This window comes from Morus notabilis, unplaced genomic scaffold (assembly GCF_000414095.1).
Source record: "Morus notabilis unplaced genomic scaffold, ASM41409v2 Scaffold78, whole genome shotgun sequence".
Classification (NCBI taxonomy): domain Eukaryota; kingdom Viridiplantae; phylum Streptophyta; class Magnoliopsida; order Rosales; family Moraceae; genus Morus; species Morus notabilis.
In genome coordinates, this window is record NW_010367622.1 from 2,327,156 (window position 1) to 2,347,010 (window position 19,855).

The window sequence follows — 19,855 nt, forward strand, 5'->3', positions numbered from 1 at the left end:
TTTTTGTTCATATGCTGATAATCTTTTACCCTTCAGTTAGCCAGGACCGGCCAAAGTTTTCTGGCAACAGTTTGGCGAGAATCGAAAAGGCCTTTTCTTTTTCATCAGAGGTTCGCCATATCGACACGCTTCTGACCGAGGCCAACCATCGCGCTGCCGATTTAATCCTTGATCTCCCCAACCCTTCGGACCTAGACGCCGTCTGCGCATACTTCCACCTAAACGACGAGGGTAATTCTTGCTTTCGACGCCTTCCCTTATTACGGTTCTCGTTTTTCAAACGCTGATCATATCTTCGTCTCGTCGTTTCTGCAGAGATGGCATCACTGAGAATTCAACTTCCTGGCAGTCGGCAATCTGGGCCGAGCCAGCAGCCGCCATCGGACCAACAGCCCCCGCCGAGCCAACCGCCCCCGTCGAAGGGAGATGAGAAAGCTAGGTCTTCTTCCCACGTTCTGAGGAGCAAGAAGACCAAGGGCCCTTCGAAGTCGGAGACGGATCTTTGGCGGAAAAAGAGGCGCAAGGAAAAAATGCCGGTGGTAGAAACGTGGACGCCGACGGTCCCTATTCCTGACGTCGACATTCCGCTGGAGCCGAGAGAGCGCGTGCTTATTCCGGGAGCTAAAATTATGGACCCCAAGTTCCAAGTCCCGGACATATCTGATGCCGAGATTGGGGCGATGCTGAAACTTCCTCCTCGCTTCTCCCTCGTCTTTCAGGCTCTCTATGAGTCTTTTCTCGAGCCACACTGGGTTGCTGCCGCCCAATCTTCCCTGGTCGACCGTCAGCGAAAACAGATTTCCTTCCAAATCCACGTAAGATTTTGTTGAGAGTTTTTTTTTTTTTTTTTACTCGTCGTTCTGCATTTCTGTTTTTCTAACCTTCAACTTTTCAAAGCCTGGTCCTTTCCGTTCTTAACCTCCTTGACCTCGTCAAGGTTGAGGAGCGTAAAAATGAGATGGACGATGTGGAGGCCAAGCTCCAGTCCCTTGTCTCCGACGCTAAAAAGAAGCTAGATAAGGCCGTCGAGAAGAGGCACGTGGCCTTGGCCAAGCTGGCGAGTTTGGAAGATGAACTAGTAAAGTTGAAACCTGAGGTCACAAGTCTCATGGAGCGGGCAGACCTGTCTGATAAGAAGTTGTCCGAAGCAGCTGAGGAAGCAACGAGGCGTTTCGCCGAGGGGAAGAGGGAAGCCAAGGCAGAAGCTGTATTTACTTTCGACGCCAGGCGCGCTGAGATTATTGAGGAGTTCAAGACTTCTCCAGAGCTCATGGATATCCGTAACAAGGATTTCCAATCGGCAGGTCAACAAATCGTCGATTTGATCAAGAAGGAGCGTCCTGAGTGGGACTTGAGCTTTCTCTACATTTCTCCTTCTCCTGCTGACGACGACAACATATCCCCTCCTGGTGATGGTGAAGAACCGGCGGCTGGTGGCGAAGCCTAGGACATTTTCATTTTTCCTTCTTTCTATTTTCTTTGGTGTTTTGTAACTTATTATTCGATTCGAACAGCTTTTATTTTATCTGCACTTTATATATGAAAGGTAACAAGTTCAATTTATACCTTGACTTGCCATTGCTACTTTCTCAGAAAATTCCTTAGAACTTTACTAAGTCTTTGTCTTTCCTCCTTGGAGGATCTGACGTCGATTGCACCCCTTGGGGTCGCCGTCTTAGAAAATTCTTTGGAATTTTGCTAAGTCCTCGTCTTTTCTCCTTGAAGGATCTGACGTCGATTGTACCCCTTGGGGTCGTCGTCTTAGGAAATTCCTTGGAATTTTGCTAAGTCCTCGTCTTCCCTCCTTGGAGGATCTGACGTCGATTGCACCCCTTGGGGTCGCCGTCTTAGAAAATTCTTTGGAATTTTGCTAAGTCCTCGTCTTCCCTCCTTGGAGGATCTGACGTCGATTGCACCCCTTGGGGTCGCCGTCTTAGAAAATTCTTTGGAATTTTGCTAAGTCCTCGTCTTTCCTCCTTGGAGGATCTGACGTCGATTGCGTCGTGTCATTTTTTAGTGATCCGTGGACCTCTGTCCCCCCATGTCTATTTAATATAACCTTAGTTTTTTTTTTAAGCAGACATGTTATTAAGGGGTGAATTCTTTTCTTTTTACAAATATATCAATTTATTCAACTTGTAAAGAATGTACAATTGAGATATGTAAGAATTTCATACACTATTGGTAGTACAGCCTTAGCTGTTCTGCATTCCATGGGTGTTGAATCCTTTTACCGTCGAGGCTCTCCAAAATGTAGGTACCGGGGCGTAGTACTTCCCTTATACGGTAGGACCCTTCCCAAGTTGGGCCCAGTGGACCAGTATTTTTGGGTTTCGTGCTCTGCGTCACCCTTTTTAATACTAGGTCTCCTAGGATGAACTTTCTCTGCCGAACTTTCTTATTGTAGTATCGCGTTGTTCTTTGCTGATAGGCGGCGAGACGTAGTTGGGAGTCGAGCCTTTTTTTTTCCAACAAGTCGAGTTCTCCGTTCATGCCCTCCACATTGTCATCGTCGTTATGGACGACGGTTCTTCGAGTCGGCATTTCGATTTCTATAGGGAGCACTGCCTCGACGCCATATGTCATGGAGAAGGGTGTCTCACCCGTAGTAGTTTGGCTCGTCGTTCTGTATGCCCATAGGACCTTGGGGAGTTCCTCGGCCCATTTCCCTTTCAGATCGTCGAGTCTCTTTTTGAGGGTATACTTTAGTATTTTATTGACCGCCTCGACTTGTCCATTTGATTATGGATGGATCGGTGTCGAGAAGTCTTTCCGGATGCCCAAGCTATCGCAGAATCTGCGTGTTGAGGCGTTGTCGAACTGCTTCCCGTTGTCGGATACTATCGAGTAGGGAACCCCGAACCTGCACACGATGTGATCCCACATGAATTTGGTGCAGGCCACTTCCGTGGTTGTAGTTAGAGCCTTTGCTTTGCCCACTTCGTGTAGTAGTCTACCGCAACGATTGCAAACTTAAATCCCCCGGGTGCAAGATGTAATGGCCCGATCAGGTCAACCCCCCATTTGGCGAAAGGCCATGGACTGAGAATGGAAGTTAAATTTTCTGGGGGTGCTCTAGGAATTGTGGCATACCTTTGGCATTTATCACAATGTCGGGCGTATTCAAAATCGTCCTTTTTGAGCATGGGCCAGTAGTATCCTTTCCTCAAAACCTTCAGAGCCAGAGACTGTCCCCCTGTATGGTTACCACAGACTCCTTCATGGATTTCTTAGAGGACCTTCTGGGCTTCGGCATCACCCAGACACCGCTGTAGAGGTGTTGAATAGCCTCATCGGTAAAGCAAGCCGTCATACAGTAAGTACCTAGCAGCTCTATACCTAACCCGTCTCTGCGTCCATTAGGTATTGGATGAGCAGTGTCATCCAATTTCCACCTTCTTGGACGATTAATGCCTTAGCTTGTTCTTCAATGGTCGGCCGCTCCAATTCTTTGATGGGAACGACCCCCAGAGCGTCAGAATCTCTTGAAGGTGCTAGTTTTGCCAGGGCGTCGGCATTCGCGTTTTCAGCCCGTGGTATCTGAAGTATTTCATAGTTTTTGAACTTAACGAGTTCTTCCTTTACTTTTCTCAAGTACGCTCCCATCTTCTCACCGCGCGCTTGGTATTCTTCCTTTACTTGCGCGATGACCAATTGAGAATCGCTGAAGACGCTGAGCCTTTCGATCTTCACGTGGCTGGCTAACCGTAGTCCGGCAATTAGTGCTTCATATTCCGCCTCATTGTTCGATGCCTTGAATTTAAATCGAACCGCCGAGGTAATCTTGTGGCCTTCGGGGCTGATTAACAAGACGCCGGCTCCTGACCCGTTTTCGCTCGACGCCCCATCCACGTAGAGCTTCCATTTTGTAACCTCGACTTCTCCAGATGCGACGGGAGCTGGTCTATGAGAGAACTCAGCCAGAAAATCGGCGAGCGCTTGGCCCTTGATCGCAGTTCTTGGCACGTATTTTATGTCAAACTGGCTTAATTCTACCGACCATTTGAGGAGTCGACTGGAAGTTTTGGGCTTTTGTAGAGCCTGTCTTAGCGGGTGGTTTGTGAGTACCCGTATTGTGTGAGATTGGAAATAGTGCCGAAACTTCCTTGAAGCTACCATCAGGGCGAGGGCTAGGCGCTCCATTTCGCTGTACCTTGACTCGGCGTCGAGGAGCCTTTCGCTCACATAGTAGATCGGCAGTTGCACCCTCTCTTCTTCTCTTACTAATACGGAGCTTACGGCGTGTTGAGGCACGGAGAGGTATAGGCTAAGCTCTTCGTCGACGTTTGGTTTTGATAAAATCGGGGGCTTGCCCAAATGCTCCTTCAATTTCTGGAAGGCCTCTTCACATTGTGGTGTCCACTCAAAACGCTTGCTTCCCTTCAAAGCGTCGAAGAAAGGGACGCATTTGTCGGTTGCTTTTGATATGAACCTGTTTAGGGCGGCGACACATCCTGTTAATCTTTACACTTCCTTTGGCTTTGTTGGGGACCGCATATTCCGTAGGGCTTTGATCTTCTCGGGGTTAGCTTCAATCCCACGGTTGCTGACCATAAAATCGAGGAATTTCCCCGAACCAACTCCAAAGGCACATTTCTGGGGATTGACTTTCATGTGGTATTTTCTTAATACACCAAACATTTCCCCCAGATGATTGGCGTGATGGCTGGCCCTGGTGCTTTTTACAAGCATATCATCGACGTAGACCTCCACTGTTTTGCCAAGCTGTTGAGCGAACATTTTATTCACAAGCCTCTGGTAGGTAGCCCCTGCATTTTTCAGGCCGAAAGGCATCACCTTGTAGCAGTAGAGGCCCCTGTCGGTTATGTAGGATGTGTGCTCCTCGTCGGCTGGATGCATGGGGATCTGGTTGTATCTAGAGTAGGCGTCCATAAAGCTTAGCATCTCATGTCCCGCCGTGGCGTCGACCATCTGGTCTATTCGATGGAGTGGAAAGCCATCCTTTGGGCAGGCTTTGTTGAGATCGCTGAAGTCGACGCATGTCCTCCAATTTTCGTTGGGCTTGATCACTAGAACGGGGTTTGATACCCAATGTGGGTAATGGGCCTCCCTGATGAACCCATTATTGATTAGCTTGTCGACCTCTTCTTTCAGCGCTTCATACCTCTCGGGGTTCATCGGTCGACGTTTCTGGCGCTTGGGCGGATATGAGGGGTCGACGTTTAAGGAGTGACATATTACCTCGGCGTCGATTCCTTCCATGTTGGAATGATTCCAGGCGAAGACATCTAAGTTCTTCTTGAGGAAACTTTCGACCTCAATCTTAAGTGATGGGGCTAAGCCCGAGCCCATTTTTAACACTTTGGTGGACTCGCCTTCATTAACTTGGATTTCCACCAACTGCTCGACGGGTTGAGACCATGTGACTTCCTCTTGGATCCTGGGGTCGACGAGGCTCTGGTGAACCATCCTTGCCTCATGTCTTCCTGGCTGGTCATATCCGTATAGGGCGTCAGAGTATGCAACCCTAGCTTCATATTGGTTGCTCTTCATTTCCCCTACGCCATTTGGGGTAGGGAACTTGACCTTTTGGTGGTAAGCGGAAGTTATGGCCCTTAGCACCTGAAGGGTTGGTCTTCTAATCACGGCGTTGTATTGGGAGCCTCCTTTTATAACCACAAAGTTGGCCATTGTGGTAGCCTGTCGGGGTTTTTCTCCAGCGGTTATAGGCAACCGGATGGTCCCCTGGGGGATGACGGAGTCCCCAGTGAAACCATATAGCAGCCTGGAGGTTTTTTCCAATTATTCCTTCTAGATCCCCATTTTCTCCAAGCAGTCGGAGTATAGGAGGTCCATCGAGCTCCTATTGTCCACCAGGATTCTGCACACGGTGTGGTTTCCTATCATGGCTTCCACCACCAAAGCGTCGTTGTGGGGGAAATAAACCCCACTGGCGTCATCCTCGTTGAAGGCCACGTCGGTGTGATTGTACCTTGGGGTTTTTACGGCGGAGACGCTCCAGAATCGCTCATGATAAACCCCCTGGCCTCGTGGGCGTAGTCCTTCTGGGACCTCCTTGAGTCTCCTCCTATATAAAGACCGCTGAGGACAGTCCGTATGACGCCGACGGGTTCTCGGTCTTCTGGGCGCTGGTTCTCCTCTCGGCGCCGACCGTCATTTTATCCACCGTGGCCGTCGTTGCGAGGTCTCCGTTTGGCCCTGAACTCTTGTAACCTTCCCTCACGGATTACTCTTTCGATTTCATCCTTGAGGTCGGCGCAATCGTTGGTATGGTGGCCGGCCTCGCCGTGGAACCTACAGAATTTCTTCTGGTTCCTTCGGCTGGGATCTGACTTCATCAGTTCCGGTCGGCACAACAAGTTCCCGCGGCCGACCTGATTGAAGACCTCCTCGACTCCTACCGTTAGCTCGTGGTAGGAATCGTATTTTTGGAACAGTCGAGGCCTACGGGTATCCTCTTGCCTTGGCTTCTTGGCTTCTGGAGCGCTCGTCGTCGCGGTGGGCTGTTTGTCTCTGTTTCCTCCACCTCGACGCTTCTTCCCATCTTGTTTCACAGGCGTCAACCCTTGTTCGGTTCCTTTATTCTTGTTGGGCCTATGCTCGGGGTCATTCGCGTCCGCCTCTTCGGCGTTGATGTACCCCTGCGCTCACGCCAAAAACTCCCTGTAGCTGGATGGAGATTTCCGGTTCAGCTCTCTTTTGAATGGGGTAATTTTCTTCACGCTAGATAAGGCTCCCATTAAGGCCTCTCTATCTGTTATATCCATCGTGGCGGCGATAGCTTCCCCATATCTTGCGAGCCATTCCCTTAGTGACTCATTCGGCTTTTGGTATACCGTCGTTAGATTCTACTTTGGGGGGACGTACTTTTTGACCCCTATGAATTTGAGGGAAAATGCTTCCTTCAACTCGTCCCAGCTCGAGATAGAGTTTGGCCTCAGCGTCTGGAACCATCTTCGGGTAGAATCCGTCAAATGGTTTCGAAAGGCTCGGCACATGATCTCCTCGGCATAACCGTGCAAGAGCATATGCCCTGTGTACATCTCCAAATGGTCATCGGGATCTCCTCGCCCATCATACGGTGGGATTGACGGTGACCTGTACTTATCGGGGAGAGAGGGCGCCATTATTTCTTCGGTAAACGAATGGTCGTGTGTGCGGCTGGGCGTGATATCGACGTTTACCACCTCAGCGACACGACCTATATTCTTTTTTAGGCCCGCCACATCCCCTGTCAGTTTTTGCTCCAGGCTGGCCATACGTTCCATGATGGCGCGCGCTTCTTCAGTCAAAATGGCCGAGCCGGCTACTCTCAACGCTTCTGCCCTCTGAGCATTGGGTCCGCCTCGGGCCTGGCCGCCTGCCTGTACTGATCTTAAGTCTCCTGGTGGGTTTCCACCTGGATTCTGGGATATTACCTCGGGGTTTCCTGGACCTCTCGGTACCCGGTCCTCGGGAGCTCGGAGTCCGGCAGCCCCCAAACGGCTGCCAGAGGAATGCCGAAGCCTGGGAGGGCCCCGGTGATTCTCACTATCTCCGATTCCCTCTTAGATATGTGAGTGGTCACCGTGGTTCGGATTTTCTGCCATGGCAGGTCCCTGCGGCCTCGGGGCGTCTTCCAATGGCGGCATGGAGTTCCTTCCATCCAAGCGTTCCACCACGGTCATTAGCCCTCGTACCAGCTCGGTTAAAGTGGTTAGTTGGGCCTGCATCTGCATCGGATCCGGCCGTGGTGCGTCTGGAGGTGGGACTTCGTTTCCGACCGGGCGTAGATCTTCTTCCATCCCGCTATTCCCTGGATGGATGGCGGTTTATAACTATGTTGTTGGGGGTCGAACACTTTCAATCCCCAGTGGAGTCGCCAATTGTTGACGGTCAAATTTCGCCAACAAAAACCGGCCGGGTTACCTCTTGGTTTCCCTTTGGATTACCAGCCTGTGTGTAGTGAACGTGTGAGGATTAGTTGAATATGTGTGCTTGTGTGTTAACCAAATCATGCATAGATAAATGACACAAAGAATTTTATAGTGGTTCACTCTATATAATGAGAGCTACATCCACTGTGATTTTGTATTTACTTTGAGAAAGTAACAATTTACAACAATTGCTCTTATTCAATCTTTTTTTTTTCTCTTTGCTGGAATCTCTCAACCCCTGCCTTACTGGGGGTCTTCCTCCTTTTACTGGGCTTCCTTCGCTTAGGGGGTTTCCTTCCTAGGTGGAAGCACTCAAGTGCTCTTCCTTGGTAGGCCCAGACGTAGCCCACTAATCAGCATTGTTCACTCAGCCAATTAGTCTCCTATTACGGCTCTGTGCTTCTCCGTAATACTTTTCTGTCCCCTGTGTGGGGCGGTTTGAGAGCTTGCAATTAATGCCTGCAGACGTCTTCCACTTTTGCACGCAACCCGTCATGTCTTCTAAAGAACGTTTCCCTCGTCGTCAGTGCTGCTTGGCCCAATCGCCCTCTTTGGGTCCTTTCTGCGGTCGAGGGATCTTCGTGTCTACAGCACGATCTGTCGACGCCATAAGGGATCGTCGTCCTAATTTGGACTTCGCGCTCTGGGCTTTCCAGCGGAATAGGAGGGGTCCGTAGACGTCGAGGGTTTTTGCTTGGTGGGGAGCAGTCAAGGCCACGTGTCGCATTTCCGTTCGTCCATGTGTCCATCATATTTTCCCACACAACAGTCACATCTAACTTTTTTGCTACAGTAAAAAACTCTTACACAACATCACATCTCAACTCGAATTAGCGAACCGAACGGGTCCTAAAACATCGAGAAATTATTCAGTGGATCAGGTTTATCACATTATTATATTTATGTGGTATATTTGTTCAATAAAATATTAATATATAGTTTTTTTATATGTCATTTTTATGTAATTAAATTTCTCCTTTTTTTGTGTTTTACATTCGTTGAAATCCTAATAAATACTTCACCTACAATTTTTTAAATTAATTAACTTTGATTAACACTATTTTAATCTTTTATAAAATTGCGTTATACATTTAGATTAGTTTAGAAAATTTAAACAATGAAAGCGAGTCAATCACACTAAGAGAAAAAAGAGTATGAAACATTTTAATATTTCTCTTTTTTGTGTGTTTTACATTCTTTGTTTAGTTGAAATCCTCATAAATACTCCACCTACAAATTTTTAAATTAATTAACTTTGATTAACACTATTTTAATCTTTTATAAAATTGCTTTACACATTTAGATTAGTTTAGAAAATTTAAATAATGAAAGCGAGTCAATCACATTAAGAGAAAAAAGAATATGAAACATTAACTTTAGTTATATATGTATGTACGTGTGTATACATAATCAGTAAAATATTTCATTACATGTTTTTTACTTGAAAAGTGCACAAAAATGCACTATGGTAATTTTAGAATAAATAATTTAAATATTTAAGCTTCAATTAAATATTTTCATGATTTTTATCGAGAATATTTTAATTAAAAATTATTTAATTTTAATCTATTTATTTGCATATATTAAAAGCAGTACAAAAAGCCATGCAACTGAGGCATGGAAACCAACCCACGAGTGCAAATCAGAAGATGCCAGATCAACAGAAGTGGGTCCCATCTCTAGTCCCTTTTTCTAACAGTACTTTAGCCGGTTCCCCAATCAGAGTTTGCCATGTGGATGAATCCTTCCAAAAGCTTTCTCTGTGTGTGTGCTGATTATCCTCACGATTTTGTGCTGATTCAAATGTAACTGTCTCCCAAGATCAAGTCAAAATCATCTATCTGATCTCCCTATATTTAGCTATGATTTTATTTCCCATATTTTATTAGATATTTTCGGATCTTCTTTGCAGCTCAAGGACCCTATAAATAGGAGGTTGGCTAAGGCTCTATAATCACACTTCAGTTTTTCTCATCTTGCTTACTTTCTCTTTTTTTTTTTTCTAGAATATGTGAGAATGTTCTGCAAGTTAGGCTAGAGATGATCTTATAGCTCAGTGACTCAGTTTGGGTTTTGATTCAGAGTTGGGTTGTAACGCTGATACATTCGAGAAGATTAATTTTCCATTATTTTTAGTTTTTATTGAATATTTTTGTGTTGTCAATTTTTATATGTTTTCAGCCACACTTTCTTCATGTAATTTTTACACGACACAATTATATTGTTCACGTTGTTTTATTAGTAGTCTTTTACTACAATATTGCTTGTTGTATATTATCGCTCTTAGATTTCTAATAAGAATATCTGTTGGGTTTTACTGTAGGAAATTAATTGGCTTGAATACATTTATTTTCATTGTGCTTTAATTCTTTGGGTTGATTGTTGATTGTTTGAGATGTGTCACTGTCAATTGAGTCAATTAATCAAAAATAAAATCTAGATTGTTGAATGCAACATATAAGGGATTCTCAACGTTTTACCGTTTTTAATCATATAGTTTTCATCTAAATTTTCCCTCATTTGATTTCTTATAAAATTCTTTGTTTTATTTTCTTATTTTTAATTAAAAATTCTAAATATATTTTGTCCGTATTTTCTTCTTATTTCTTCTAATGTTTGATTTTGTTAATTTTTTTTGTTATTTTTATCATCTCTTCGTGGATATGACCCATACTATATTATTGCGACTGCTTTAGGATGATACAGTTTGAGCGTTAATAAAATTTTGTCGCGTTGTCTAAGAGGTGCTACACAACACGATTAATTTGCAGGGTTCGAACAGAAAAATAGGTAAGTATTTTTTTTCTTTCTTTATTTATTAGTTTTTTAAATATATATATATATATATAAAATATCCTTTCCGTGTCATTAGTTTTGTCTTGAATTAGAGGATGTTTGGTAGAGGGATTCGTTCCCTGATTCGAATCATGATTCATGGTTCGCTATAGTATTTTCTCTCACAAAAAATTCACGTAAATCAAAAATAGTTCGAATAACATGGTTTGAATTTTTCAACCAAACGTCATCTTAGTTTCTACTCTCATAGTATCCATGTTTATTGATTTTGCTTCTTTTGCAAGTTTAGGTGACTGTACAATTATTTTAGTTTTCAAATAAAAAAAATATTTTATTTTATTTTGTTCGTTTTGAATTTTATTTGTTCCTTTTTTGAATTTTACGTTTGATTTTGTTAATAATATCAGATTTTTTTAGTTGTTAGGATAATTATTGATTTGATTTCGCTTCTCTAAATTAGGATTCTATTATGTTTCATTTAGATTTGAAATTTCATAATTTGCTAAATTTTAGGTTGTAGATTAGGTTTTGACCTTAGGTTTAGTTCCGTAATCTTACATTCAAATTTATAAAATATCCAATAAAATTTAATTATTTATGAAATTGGTTTTGTAAATAATTGTGTGGTTACGTGCAAATTACAATCTTAGAGAGTTTTGTCTAGAAGACTAGTTCAGTGAAGTTTTGTGCCACTAACTTTTCTTGAGAACGTTAGTATGTCTAAGGAGATTGGTTTTTAAGGAGGCCTCGCCCTACCAATCTTTTTTGGGAGCACTTTTAGGAACTACTAGAGGTGTCAAATGGGCCGGGCCGTCCATGGACAGCCCAGCCCAGCCCGTAATAGTGTCGGATTCGGCACGGCCCGGTTCGCTACTGTTACGGGCTGTGCCAGCACAGCACGTGTAATGGGCTAGGGCTGGGCCTCAGCTTCTTAGCCCGCGGCCCAAGCACGTGGAGGCCCACAGCACGGCCCTTGTTCGGCCCGGGCCAAGCCCTGATTCTGCCCGGCCTAAGCTCGTGAAACGGCCCATCAAACGGCCCATTTCATTTGGTCCAGGGGGCCCTTCACGGGCCCAAACGGGAGCCACGTGACGGGCCTCCCATTTGGCCCGCGAAGGGCCCAACAGCTAAAAAGTGTAAAATCCGAAAATTCACCCTCAAAATCCCCTATAAATACCCCTTAATTCCACCATAAATCTCACACAATAATTCACTCTCAACTTCTCATCTCACTCTCATTCTATCTCTCAACTTGTCTCTTTGATTTTGATTCTAAGCTTTTCTCTCGCGTTCATTCATTTTCTAACTCTTTCATTTACAAAGTTCAATCAAGTTCTATCAATTTCCAGAAATGGCCGCTCCAAACTTTCCTGATTTCACTACTCTTCCTGAGCTTGGTGATGAGCCATTTTATGAGGATGAAATGATGCCTCCCAACCCCACTCCCACTGAACTTCTCCGGCATGGCAGCATTTCACCGATGAGCCCCGACCAAATCTAAAAACCGGTGAGATGGAAATTCGTGCGGTACGTAAATATTGTAAAAAACACTTTTCTAATAAAAATGGCGGGGGTACTAGTCATCTGAATAGACATTGGAAAGTATGTCTACCGTTGCACCAAGGTGAGAGTGTGGACTCCCACCAACAAACACTATCACTCACATCACAGGGGTTACAAAATTTTACATACGATGCACAACGTGCTCGTGAGGCACTAGCTAAATTTCTAGCTAGTGCCGAATTGCCTCTTTCTTTTGCAGATGATGCCTCGTTCGAAGAATTCATCCAGACAGCCTTTTGCCCACAATTTAAACAGGTAAGTAGAAACATAACTCGTTCTAATTGCATGAAAGTTTTTTATGCAATGAGACAATCTCTTGTTGATAATTTTAGGACTTTTAATGCCACTGTCTCTTGCACTTCTGATCTGTGGGAGGGGTGCAATAAAACTGAATATTTATGTGTCACAACGCACTACGTTGATGACGATTGGGTTTTACAAAAAAGAATAATTAGTTTTTATTTATGTCCATACCCTCATAACGCAATAGCTATTTTTAATACAATAATGGAAATTTTTGGGTTTTATGGGATAAAAGATAAAGTTTTAACAATTACTTTTGATAATGCGTAAGCTAATACTGCTGCAATTAATCCGTTTAAACGTAGTTTGAAACCAGCATTTGGAGGAGAAATTTTTCATCAACGGTGTGCATGTCACATAATTAATTTAGTAGTTCAGGCAAGAATTGAACATATCTCAGCTAATCTTACAAATATTAGAGAATCATTATCATCCATATCTAGTCTAGAGCTGGACTCCAAGAATTCAAACAATATTGCAGGAATAGCCATATGCGCCCAAAAAAGTTTTCAACTGACGTGAGACATAGGTGAAATTCAACATATTTAATGTTGGAGGCAGCACTCCCGTATTCACAGCTTATCACGACATACATAAATAGTAAGAACGATCAAATTTTAATTTTTGATCCTGATTGGCAGATTGCTGAGTATTTTTTAAATTTCTAGAAGTTTTTTACAATGCTACTGAATTACTTTTTGGAGTTTATTATCCTATTACACATTTAGCTTTACATCAACTATTTAATATTTCAGAAACATTTTCTTATTATATGGATACAGAACTTTTTGGAAATATAGTTAACTTAATGGAAAATAAATTTAAAAGTTATTGGTCAGGTTGTCCCATGTTATATGCATTGGCAACCATTTTAAATCCTAGGTGCGGAGTAGATGGAACTGAATCATTAATGACTGCTACCGCAGAGAATTTAGAAATAGATATGCAACTAAGTATTACTGACGCTAAGAAAATGTTAGAAAAAGTTTTTAGTTTGTATGAAGCAAAATATAGCACAGGTCAAAAAGAACAGGGAACTTCATCGGCAACTATCAGTTCGGGGCCTAAAGGATCGTCGTGGAGTTTCTTGAAGAAGAAAGAGAAAACGGCAGGATCGTCCTCAACACAAGCGTCTACGGAACTAGTCAAATATTTTGAAGCAAATTTTGTAATCGATGATGACAAACTAGACATCTTACAGTGGTGGAAGAGCAAGATCGATCGTTTTCCAACACTGTCCATAATAGCTCGTGGCATTCTTATAACTCCAGTGTCAACAGTAGCATCGGAGCAAGCTTTTAGCGTAAGCAACCGAATTCTTGACGAGAAGAGAAGCAGAATGCATCCAGATATATTGGAGGGACTACTGTGCGTTAAAGACTAGGAAGATGCTAGAAGATGAAAAGAACAAAACATAGATGATTCGATGCAAGAATATTTTTCTAACTATCTTCTGGAAGCACTTAGGTTTGTAATTTACTATTCCTAGCTACTGCACTCTTTTTTCCTTCGCTAAGGTTTTGTCCCGATCTCCCCACAGGTTTTACTTAGCAAGGTTTTTAACGAGACAGTCATTTATGTGTACTCATAGTACCTCAATTCAATAAAATCACATCTTTTGGAGCATATGATATATTTTTTTAATTAAATTTTTTAAAAAAATACAAGGGCCGGGGCCGGCCCGTGAAGGGCCTAGGCCCAGGCCCGGCCCTGGCCCTTATGGACTAGGGCCAAGGGCCTGGACCGGGCCTGAGTTTTTCTTCTCAAGCTCGGCCCAGGCACGGCCCAAGCCCGTAATGGGCCTGGGGTCAAGCGTGCCGTGCCGGCCCGGCACGGCACGTTTGACAACATTAAGAACTACTATTCATGATAGCTACACGGTTGATTATCGTTCTAATTTCATGAAGTATTAAAAAACACAGGGTGTATGCATCGTTACAAAGATGAATTAGCAAGATCAGCACGAAGGCCGGACTCTGAAAACCCTAGTGAACTTATTTTCTACTTGTTCCTCCCCAACCTCGTCACAAGGAACCATACTTCAAAACCAATTTGCAATGGATCAACACGAGGATGTTGACCAGAGGATGTTGAGAGATTATCTACACTTACAGCCACCCTATCGTGCATCATGTTCCCACCAAAACAAGAAATTAAGCTAGAAAGTAAACCAAAGACGTTAGAAAGATTTCAAATTCTCTTGAGTGTTGATTCGGTACTTGGATTAGTAAGAGCGCTATGGTTCATGAATGTGTTTTATGAATCACTATCCATTAGAGAATCAATGGTACTCAAGGATGAAGATATAATTAGAGAGGTTAACGGATTCTACCTGACTCTAATTATAAATTATTTATGGAGGATTGATCTATATGCAATGATTATATCAAATGGACACTTCACAGTTTAGAAGTAATTAATGTCTATAATTTCGAGAGTTCAATTCCAAGTTTATAGTGGAGTAACTATTGGAATTAATGGAATTGATTAATTAATTAAAGTGTTTAATTAATTATTAACTTTATTGGAGCTCGGGATTAAAGATCCATAAGTCCCCGCGTTGTCCTTGTAATTCTACCAGACACAAAGGACAAAATGGGAATTTTAGAATTATGAAATTCTAAAATTAAATACTCAAAAAATAATTAATTGAGAATTAATTATTATTTAAATAATGTGATTATTTAAATTTGAATTTGAATTGTGAACATAATTTAAATTTATCCTTTTGAACTTATTTGATAAGTTGTTCAATTTAGAATTCAAATTAATTTAACTTTGACTTAAATTCGAATTTGAATTTGAATTAAAATTGGACTACAGGATAAAGGATGATTTCTCTTCCTTCCTTATCTATAATTGGCGCCACACACAGGGTAAAAACCCTAAGGGGTGGCCGGCCACTTAAGAGATAAGGAGATGATATTTTGTTGTTCGAAATTCAAATAGGAGATAGAGATTTGATTCCTTTTTTGAAGTTTGACTTCTACTCTTTAAATATGAGAATGATAGAAAATTGTGAACAAAATTTTTGAAACATTTTTTCTGCCCTAATAGAGAGGTGGCCGAATTTCTCAAAAGAAAAAGAAAAGGAAAATTTTTTCTCCCAAAAATTCCACATCGTGCATGCGTTGGTGTTTGTGGAAAAATTCGAGTGTTTATTCAAACCTATTTTGTCTCACGTGTGCCCACACACACGTCTACGTGGAATCAAGGAATTGATCTGGAAGACTTTGGTTTTCTAAACACGAAGATTGGAGCAAGGATTGTTCGTGGTCAAAGAACTCAAGTTATCATCCAAGTCGGTCGCCAGGTACTTGAACCGCCCATCACTGTCAAGCTCATAAGAAGTCACAGATCCTACAAAGAAAAAACAAAAAAAAACATTAAAATAACTATTTATACACAACACCAAAGTACAATAACTATTTATACATTCTAATATCTACAAAAAAGAAACATAAGGCACTGTTACTTGCTAAATAAAGGATTTACAAAACAAAAATAGAATTTAAAAATGTTCACCAACAAAAAAACGAAACTCACAAAAAATTAAAAATTAATTAAGTTATTATGCACAACCGGATATGTTATGCAAAAAAAAATGTCAATTATGAATCATAACCTATCAAGTTATGCTCCATAACTGGACAAATTATAAGAAAACCCTGTTAACTTATCCAATAACCAGACAAGTTATAGACTATAACCTATCAAGTTATGGGAAATAACATGTCAAATTATACCATAACTTGTCAAGTTAACGCGAATAACCTGGATTTTTCTCCTTCAAAACATTAAGATAAACAAAAGCATAAGCATAACACATAAAAATAAAATCACCTGAATTTTTCTCCTTGAAAATATTACACAGAAATGGAATGGATGCATACGACTCCACTGCACTTCCTCTCATTGATGCTAACGTGTATCGGTGAGCCATTCGTCCTTTGTAGTAACTAATGTCGACACCATGCTTACCATGCATTATAGACTTGAAATCATTAGGATGCAAACAGTCCGCAAGCCCAATGCTAAAATCACCCTTTAAAAACTCCGAAACAACACGACTATTTGCTTGACGATGCTCAGCACTAACAACATCAAGTGAAGAAGTATGTTCCTTAACATACTTCTTCACTGCCCAAACATTACCATTTGAAACCTTAGCAGCGCGCATCTTCCAAGTACAATTCTTATTCTTACAAACCAAAACAAAAAATGAATGATTAGATCTTCTAGATTTAAACTCAAAATGCCTCCTAATAGCAATTACATGTATGAGTTTCTTGAGAAATGGCTTGCTTATGAATTGATTACCTACATTCACATCAAACGACATAGGCAACTTTGAAATATCCAAATCTTCAATCAAAATATTATTCATCGCAACATCAATATCATCTTCAAATTGACAAACGGAACCATCAACATTAGAAGAAGACGCATCATCTCTTGAACTCATAAAACAAGATGAAGAAGAAGTAGATCCCGCTGCACTAACGGAGCTACTAACAAAATCTATTACCAAAGAGTATCCAAGAGCTTCCTTACTGTGTCGAACCAAGTTTAAAAACAACTTAACATCATCATCCCTCTTTAGCTCCGAAACCATTTCAATTGGGTCCTTCAACTTCCTTCCCACAAAAAGTAATAAAGAATGAACACCAGCATTAAAACTAATCAAATCAAGATGCATCTCTTCACATAAACACTCCTGTAAAAACTTCAAAGAAGCATCTTCCGGAATAAAAACTTATTGAAAATCAAAATTTGTATATTGGTTTTCTAGACTCCATTTTCTCCTATAAGCAACAATGACTGAAACAGATTGCATGCCTACAAACATATTGCAGGAACACTGTCAGGTTAAAGTGCATAACCAGACAAGTTATGTAAAAAACCTGTCAATTGTGGACCATAACTCGTCAAGTTATGGTCCATAACTGGACAAGTTATAAAAAAAAAATTGTCAATAACTGAAACAGATTGTATGCCTACAAAAATCATTAAATTACAAGAGCTATATTCAATCCTAAAAGTATTAAAAAACCAAAATAATGCAAAATGTGAAAACGCAATTACAAAAAAAAAAAACAAAAAAAAAAAACTAGAAACGAAGAATGCACAAACCTGTTGTTCGGAAAAAATCACTGGAACAGCTACTCAAAGATGACCGGAGAAGAGCAAATCCAACGAGAAAAAGAACAACCGACCGACAACAAATTGATCCACCGATGATCCACCGAAGATCCACCAACGAGAGAGCAAATCCGAGCGCACTTACAGAGGATTCGCGCCAGTAAAGATCTACGTGAAGCTAGAGATAGAGATAGAGAGAGAGAGAGAGAGAGAGAGAGAGCTGCGGGTATAGTTAAGAGAGACAGTGACAGAGAAGATTGAAAGAAAAAGGAAAAAAAAGTAAATTTGGAAATTCAAAAATTATGACCTATTAAATTTTATAACTAAAAATTGGCCTATATACTTTCTTAAGCTTTTCATATTGACATATTATCTACCATTTCCCTTAATTCTTCGACAAAGAATGAGAATGAAATAAAAGACTTAAATAAAAAATAAAAAAAACAAAAGTCCTTAAAGTACTATTAGTTCCTAAAAATTTAACAGTGAATTGTTTTTTTATAATTTTATTTTATTGTGCGATTGGTTGGTTGGTTTATATTTATTTATTACCAATATGGGTCTGTTGATATGAACGTGTATAATAATATTTCACATAATGTTTCTCATGTTATTACTCATATGTTTGTGTAATCTTTCATTTGGTAAGAGGGATGGAGAGCAAGAATTAGAAAGAGAGTGGGAAGGATGGAGAGATTATAGTAATCTTTTATGTTATTTGATAATATGAAAGAAGAGTTGAAATAACGAATTATAGTTATTTGTACAATTACTATTATGTTCATTTTATCATTTGTTAATAATTTCTTTTGAAAGAAAATAGTTTTTTTTTATTTAAATTTGGACAGGATTCAAATAATTTTTGTTTAAAAGATAAAATAGTTTTTTTATTTAAAATAGTTTTCCTTCTATTAATGGATGGATCTACAATGTCGGGCTCAAAGGGAGACTCTTTCTCCCTCCATATCTACTCTCTCCTACCCTTCCTCTAATTAAAAAATAGATTCACCATCTCTCTCTAATACTCTCCCTCCTACCAAATATAGTGTTGGGCTAGTTATTAGCTACCGTGACATTTTACCGATCACCAAAAGTTATAATATGAATACCCCTTTATCCATCTCCTATCCATAACCTTGTAAGTATGATTTATAATTTCAATTCACTATTCTCTCTCACTAAATTTTATCAACTTTCATGCTTTCTCACCCTCACTTACTAGAAATTATTTTATTCAAAATATCTTAAATATTTGAAGTTAATTTGTTAAACTACCAAAGAACTTACATCCATGATCCATCATCCAAAAAAAAAAAAAAAGAGAAAAAAAAAACAACCGTAACATATGTTATATGAAAACACCTTGACATATGTTTTAGTATCCCTATGATACGAGATTTGGTAAATATCTACGAATAATTAATTATAGGCCTCGTTTGGTATGCTGTTAAAATTGTGTGATTATTTGAATTGTGGTGATTTTTATTGCTATTCGAACCGTGTTTAGATACGTAAATAAATTGTATTTTGAATTGAAAATAAAATTCAAACTATGTTTGGATAAGTGTTGAAAACTGTCATTAGAGTTTTGTAACAAATCTGATAGAATCTCATTGTAAATAACATTAAAAATGCAATATAAATGAGAGTTTATTCGTCTCTTCATTATGAACACACTAAAAAACTCATCTCAATCAAAATTGAAACGAAAAAACTACTACATGTTTAAGCTTAAAATTGAAGAGAAAAAAATAAGATTTAAATTGCTTTCATTTTAGAAAACAATTCAGATTATTAAAATTTAAGTAGAGGTAAATTTTAAAATCAAGGCTTTAAACCAATATCATTGATTTGATTAGTCGTTCTCATTTACTTCTTTATTAAACATCAATTTGGATTCTAAACTTTAGTTTGAATTCAATGATTGGGTTTGAGTTTTTAAAACAAAATGGGATATAAATGTTTGGTCATCTGGGACCCACATGCTCCACATGACCCAAAACGGGGTTTATAAAACAAAACGGGGTAATAAATATGACATTTTCTTTTCACTTTTTCTTCTCTTCTACCAAACAACATGAAAGAAAATCATTTTATTTACCTAGGTATTTAACTTCTCTTTCCTTCCTCTTTTCTATCCGTCCTACCAAACA